The sequence below is a fragment of the Ictidomys tridecemlineatus genome, chromosome 3 (genome assembly GCF_052094955.1).
Source record: "Ictidomys tridecemlineatus isolate mIctTri1 chromosome 3, mIctTri1.hap1, whole genome shotgun sequence".
Lineage (NCBI taxonomy): Eukaryota > Metazoa > Chordata > Mammalia > Rodentia > Sciuridae > Ictidomys > Ictidomys tridecemlineatus.
The window spans coordinates 11,739,562-11,746,928 of NC_135479.1; the positions used below are offsets into that span (position 1 = coordinate 11,739,562).

The following is a 7,367-nucleotide window of genomic DNA, read 5'->3' on the forward strand; positions in this document are numbered from 1 at the left end:
TATAAGCAAAGTTAAAAGACAAATGACAGACTGGAAGTAAAGATTTGTGATATGCTTAACTGGTAAGAATAAATATCCATACTACAAAATTAATTTTAAAAATTGAATAGAAAAATGTACACAGTAAATCACAGAAAATTTATAGATGCATAATGGTAATCAATAAATATTTGAAAGAATCATTTTCACTTCATGAGAAAGTATTCTAACTGAATGCAATATTTTTGCCCTCAATATTGGCAAATATTTTTTTTATTGGTTGTTCACAACATTACAAAGCTCTTGACTTATCATATTTCATACATTAGATTGAAGTGGGTTATGAACTCCCAATTTTACACCAAATGCAGATTGCAGAATCACGTCGGTTACACATCCACAATTTTACATAATGCCCTATTAGTAATTGTTGTATTCTGCTACCTTTCCTATCCCCTACTATCCCCCCTCCCCTTCCCTCACATCTTCTCTCTCTACCCCATCTACTGTAATTCATTTCTCTCCTTGTTTATTTTCCCATTCCCCTCACAACCTCTTATATGTAATTTTGTATAGCAATGAGGGTCTCCCTTCATTTCCATGCAATTTCCCTTTTCTCTCCCTTTCCCTCCCATCTCATGTCTCTGTTTAATGTTAATCTTTTCTTCCTGCTCTTCCTCCCTACTCTGTTCATAGTTGCTCTCATTATATCAAAGAAGACATTTGGTATTTGTTTTTTAGGGATTGGCTGGCTTCACTAAGCATAATCTGCTCTAGTGCCATCCATTTCCCTGCAAATTCTTTGATTTTGTCATTTTTTAGTGCTGAGTAATATTCCATGGTGTGTAAATGCCACATTTTTTTTTTTATCCATTCATCTATTGAAGGGCATCTGGGTTGGTTCCACAGTCTAGCTATTGTGAATTGTGCTGCTATGAACATCGATGTGGCAGTATCCCTGTAGTGCGCTCTTTTAAGGTCTTCAGGGAATAGTCTGAGAAGGGCAATAGCAGGGTCAAATGGTGGTTCCATTCCCAGCTTTCCCAGGAATCTCCATACTGCTTTTCAAATTGGCCGCACCAATTTGCAGTCCCACCAGCAATGTACAAGTGTACCCTTTTCCCCACATGGCTGGAGTCTTTCAATCCCTCATCCCCCTGCTCAGTTAACTGGAATCTGAGAGAGGGAACACCAGGCCTGGGATGGGGCCCCATGAGGTCCATTGATGACCCATTTCTTGAAACATTTGTCTGTGGCCTGGAGAAATAGTTATGGAGAAGTTGGGATTCTGGAAGAACCAGGAAGTTGTGGTCTGGTCAATAGAGGGGAGGTGGAGTGTGGAGGGGACCATATGCAGAAGGACCAGGACATTTCACTGGGCTTGAAAGAGGACAACCCAGAGGGATGCATGCAGAATGTGAAGATATAGGGGCCTGGAAAGGTCCCAGTATGCCCCCTTTCCAGAGAGCTTTCAATCAAGTGGAACTACAATGCACCAATAAAACTGTGGGAAAAAATAAAGTAATACCTGTTATGATTAAAAAATAAAGCTACAAAAAAATCAAGGTAGATTTTATTTTGTTGTTTCTGCTTGAACAAGAAGGTCAAGACCACTGCTCCAAGACCATTCCAGACCTCAGTCAGATTTTTTGTACTTTTGACTCATTATGATTTTAATGTTTTTTGGCACTGGGGATTGAACTCAGGGGTGTTTTACCACTGCTACATCCCCAGCCCTTTCTATTTTTTATTTTGAAATAGGACTTTGCTAAGTAGCTGAAACTGGCCTCAAACTTGTGATCCTCCTGCTTCAGCCTCCCAAGTCACTGGGACTACAGGTGTGTGCCACTGTGTCTGTTTTGATTCATTATACTTTTTTTGGAGGGCAGGGGTATTGGGGATTGAATTGGGGGAACTCAACCATTGAGCCACAACTCCAGCCCAATTTTGTATTTTCTTTTGAGACAGAGTCTCACTGAGTTGCTTATGCATCGCTTTTTTTTTGCTGAGGCTGGCTTTGAACTTGTGATCCTCGTGCCTCAGCCTCCCACACTGCTGGGATTACAGGTGTGTGCCACCTCGTCTGGCTTGACTCATTATACTTTTTAAAAAGGACCCCTTAAATGAATTTACATGGGGAAAGGGCAGAGGAAAACTATTCTGCACCCTAATGTTAAGGCCCCTAAAAATATCCACGGAGCACATGTTCCCTTCTTCCAGCAAATGCGTTTTGTGCAAAGTGAGACTTTCCTGCTGGAAAGAAATCTACCTTTCTTTTTTGTGCTTTTGAAATAGCTCTTGTCAATTCTCATTGAAGAATTAGTTTCAAAGTCTTCAGGTTGATTTCTTTTTCTTTTTCACATAAAGAGAAGGGAATGAAACAGCTGATACTTTCATCAGAGAAGTTTCAATTCTGAACTGGCAAAGCAGATAGGGACCTCTTCATCCTCTGCTGAGCGCCCTCTGCCTCCTTACCAGGAAGATGGTTGCCCCTCCAGCAAGGGAGGACAGTGTTTGGAGTGAAAGTTATTTATAACTTGAAAAGCTACCAATGAGAGGATGAAGAAGCGGGAGCCCCTGTCATCAGAAACTCACATGACAGGCCGTGTGTGTGTGTGTGTGTGTGTGTGTGTGTGTGTGTGTGTGTGCACGCGTGTGTGTGCGTGTGTTGGGCAGGGAGGAGAGGGCAGGTGGCTGCTGCTGGATCCTCAGTGATGCTGAGGTTAGTGGCTCCTTGGTCCCTGGCCATCCCCAGGAGCAGTGGCTTCCTTCTGGCTCCCTCTCTAATCCCCCCGGGACTGTCTCTTTGCTGTCCTCTCTGCTGCTGACCCCACAGCCGACCCTGTGGCCTGAGACGCTGCCAGGCCCTGACACTGCAGAAGGCCAAGGACTGCAGCTCTGAGTGGAGCCACCATGAAGAGTTCCTTTCCCCAAACAATTCTGTGAGCCAAGAAAGTGTCTGTGCAGATGAAGTGTGCAGTCTTGCACGAGGAGCCCCAGCCGGGCCTTGCATGCTGGCTGAGCCCCTGGCGCTGTGCCCAGAGTGCGGAGGGCTGAGGCGTCCTCACAGTCTGCACGGAGCACCTGATCTTTCTCCAGACTGTGGTCAGCAGCAAGTGCTGGCTTAGCAACAGATCGAAATAGGAAGTCCCAACCCTTGGGGTTGATCTAGGACATTGCCCCGAGCTCCTTCCCTCCTGGAGAAGGTGGGACTCTTCCGGCCACAGGAGCAGGCTGGTGGCAGGTGGAAGCTGTCCGACTCAGCTCTCTCCTGCGTGATTCTTTTCCTCTCCCATGCAACCTGGTGAGTCCACGCCTCCTTCTTGTCTACCTGGCTGCATCATGTCTTACACTTCCTGTTCCAGGAAGCATTCCCTGGGCACCCTGTCATCAGTGTCCCTTCTGAGCTCCTGGGTCATTTGCCCTGCATGGCTCACCTGGGCTGTGTGCTTAGTCATCCCTTTCTGTCTAACTTTGCGATCCAGCTCCTGGAGGACAGAAATCATGTCCTCATTTGCTGCAGTCATGGCCTTGGGTGCATAAGCATCAGTCAGATCCTTTCAGGAAGGTTGTCCACCTGAGTTTGTCTTATGGAGCTGTCAGCTGGTCCCTAAGGCCATACTGTGACAACAGTAACTTCTATCAGTACCACTCTCACCCCAGCTGCCACCCTTCCTGTTATTGCCTTTGAGATCATATCTGTTTCGCATTCATTATTTTCATTTGATCTTTGCAATCATTCTTTTAAATAGATGGGTCATGTATTAATTTTTTTCCCTAGTAGATGAAAATACTGAGGTTCAGAGAGGTCAAATAATCAGCCCAGGGTCACCCAGCTGACATTTTCTTTTTTTGTTTTTTGAATTTTTAGAGATGTCAATAACATCTTTATTTTATTCATTTATTCATATGTGGTGCTGAGAATCGAATCCAGGGCCTTGCACATGCTAGGCAAGCATTCTATCACTGAGCTACGACCCCATTCCCACAGCTAACTTTTTCTATTTCTCAATAGAACTGAGGTGAAGAAAAACATTGAACTCATTGATAGCACAGGTGCATTCCTGCATGTTAAAAGAACTTGGTGAATTGAGGGCCTATACAATGTTACATGGAATTGTAATAAATTGCAATAAATAGTTACTACAAGATTGCAACAGTGAAATCAGAATGACAATCTGGAAGCCTCTGGATTTGGTTGATAGGACCTAGACAGCTGGGTGCATTGAGGGGGCGCCAGATGCAGATATGTAACAGGCAGCTGGAAGTAGCTCTGAGCAGGGCTGGAAGGACCGAGTTCATGGGAAGGAGAGACTTGGGTTCTTACCATAGTTCCCTGAGTGTACCTGGGAGCTCTAGCCTCCCTTCCTTTGCTTATTCTATACTCTCATCCTGGGAAGCCCTTCCCCACTCATCAGAGTTCAAAGTTGTATTTCCAGTGAAACTTCATGGACATGTGTATGTATATGTTCCAGCAGCAGGGCATAACGGAAATTTTTCTCTTCCAAAATAGGCTGCTTCTTTTGAATTTCCTGTTTCAGACACTGATACCAATATTTGCTCAGCAGGAAACCTTGGAATCCTGTTCTCTTGTCCTCCTCAAATCACATCCAGTCTCCAAGTACGAGAGAGTCCCCATCTCCAAGGGTGCTTCCAGAGACCATCCCTGCCTGCCCGTCCTCACTGCTTCTGCCTGGGTCTTTGCTGTATCCAGTAGGCTGTCCTGCCATCTCTGCAGTCCTTTTGGCTACCATCTATAATCTTGCAAAACAAGGCAAACTATGACGGTCCCCTTTCCCCAAGAGCTTCCTGTTGCCTATAGAATGATGTTAAGGCCTTCTATGTCCTAGGCCCACTGCTTTCCCACCCACACCATGCCCTTTTATACCCTCAAGCCTTTGCACAACATCCCTTGGTCTGGAATGCCCCCCTTTCTCTGTGGCAGACAATAAATTCTCACCAAACAAACATTCCATGTGCTCTTTTAGTTAGAACTGATGGGTCATGTGTGGAGGTGATATGTGTGCACGTGTTCGTGTGTGTGTGTGTGTGTGTGTGTGTGTTTTCCAAGTTGAAGAAATGTGAGTTCTTCATGTTTTTTACTCTTTCTCCTGTACAGAAATCAGGAATGCATGGGATGGAATGAGAGGAGCTGCAGGTGGTACCAGCCCAGATTGCTGAGTCACTACATCAAAGGAGGAACCTGGGCATTGCTCAACTTGAGTTAGTGTATGTGGTAAACCTTTGTTACTGCAGCATGACCTAATCTGTCCTGACTAATACACTCTCATTTTCTACCAGCTAAAAGCTTCATCTTTTAAGTCCCAGCTTAAATGCTAACTCTTTCTTAAAAGCCTTCAGAACCAACCTATCCCAGGTCAGAATTAATGGTTCTCCCTTTGTGCTTTCACAGCATGTGTAAGTCATGTCTGTTTGATGCTTAATGCATATTATCATGGTTGGCTATGTACATGCAGGGTTAGTGACACAGAATGATTAAGAGTGTGAATTCCAGAGCCAGACTGACTGGGTTCATATCTCAGCTCTGTCACTTAGCATTGGGACCTTCAATGAGTTACTTAATCTTCCAGGACCTTGGTACAGTACCTGTTTGCCAGTCTCTGTTTTGTCTCGCAGACAGAAGCACCAGTAAAAGACACGAAGAACCAGAAATGGGAATCAAAATGCAAAGCCAGAAAATCAGAGGCCTTCTACAACCTATCAGGTGGAATAGCTCATGGTCCAGGTGAGGTCTGCAATAGGCTATAGTTTTCTCCTACAAATTAATTCCTTCTGCTGGGACAGAACTCTAAAAGGGAGGAAGATATTAGATCTACCGCTTCAAACCACTTTCCCTGAAGTCATTGTTTTTATGTATGTATCCAGATAATTTTATGATTTTGTTTTTTTCCACTATTGTGATAAATTACTTTGATTGATTTTTAGAATATTAAATCACCCTTGCATTCCTGGAATAAACTCTATAGATGGAAGCTTGGTTTTATTTGCTAGATTTTGCATCTATACTCACTAATGAAAAATTTTTTTTTCTCTTCTCCTGATACCACCCACCAGTTTTTGGATTCTACAACACCAACTAGGCATCCTATATTTCCATCCAATTTTGACACTCATTCCCCAGAGTCAGCATCAGTTCCAACAGATTGAAGGGCTCAATCCCACCAGACTGCCACCACTTCAGATGCCAGTCACAAGTCCTGGACCACTTGTACTTCTGAGCAACGGGCGATAAATCAGGGAGTCCCATGACTTCTCTTCAGGTTCGATAATTTGCTGGAACAACTCACAGGACTCAGGAAAGTGCTTTTCTTAATGTTACTGGTTTATCATAAGAATACAACTCAGAAATAGCTGAATTGAAGAGATACAGAGGGCAAAGTATGGGGGAAGGGGCACAGAGCTTCTGTGCCCTCTCTGGGTCCATCGCCCTCCCAGCACCTTGATATGCTCACTGACCTGGAAACTTCCTGAGCCCCTTTATTTAGGGGCTTTTATGGAGGTGCCATTACACAGCCATGAATAATTAAATCACCGGCCAGTGGCGACTCACTCAGCCTCCAACCCTTCACCTTTCTCTCCTCCCTGGAGGTCGTGGAGGAGCCTGAAAGCTCCAACTGTCTAATCACACCTAGGTTGTTCTGGTGACCCCCATGTCCCATCCTGATGCTTACCCAGAGGCCTCTCAATAGCATACAGAAGACAACTCTTGTCTCTGTGAAGATTCCAAGAGCTTGGGGAGTTCTTGGAACCAAGAGGAACTAAGGATAAAGACCAACTATTTTTTCGTTATACCACAATGATTGAGACTGGTCTATGATTTTTCTCTTTGTGCAATAACCTAGTCCAGTTTCTTTCTTCTTTTTTTTTTCCTATAGAGGTTATATTGGCCATATAAAAAGAGTTGGGAAGGGTACATGGTTTTTTCTGTTTTCTGGAAGAGTTGGTGCAAGATTGTTATTCTTTAAGTATTTGAAAGAATTAATTGATGAAGCCATCAAGTTGTCAAATAATAGATCCAATTTATTTATTGCATATTGGATATTCTGATTTTCTTTTCTTTTTCTAGTCCATTTTGGAAAGCTGCATTTCTCAAGGAATTTGTCCATTTCATTCAAACTGCCAAAACAAACAAACAATAAAGTTTTTATTTTTTGGTGCTGGGACAAGTTGTCAATTTTTTGATGTAAGACAATATTCTTTTTGATGTCTGTAGGGTCTATAGTGATGTCCTTTCTAATATTTGGAAGTTTGTGTTTTCTATTTTTGTTGATAGGTATTGCTAGGAATTTATCCATTTAAATACACTATTTTCAAAGAACCAACTTTTTATTTTCTTATTTTCCCCTAATGTATATTTGTTTTCTATT

At 43.3% G+C, this 7,367-nt stretch overlaps 1 long non-coding RNA gene across 2 annotated transcripts; it reads left to right on the top strand.

The window, feature by feature from the left end:
- Positions 1-1,715: 1,715 nt before the first annotated feature.
- Positions 1,716-7,166, top strand: LOC120884056 (uncharacterized). Of its 2 annotated transcripts, none has more exons than XR_005726236.2 (4): positions 1,716-1,817; positions 5,099-5,208; positions 5,617-5,725; positions 6,055-7,166. It is a non-coding gene; the product is annotated as an uncharacterized LOC120884056 (long non-coding RNA). The 2 variants fall into 2 exon arrangements; XR_005726237.2 differs by lacking the exon at positions 1,716-1,817 and adding an exon at positions 2,461-3,283.
- Positions 7,167-7,367: the final 201 nt, after the last annotated feature.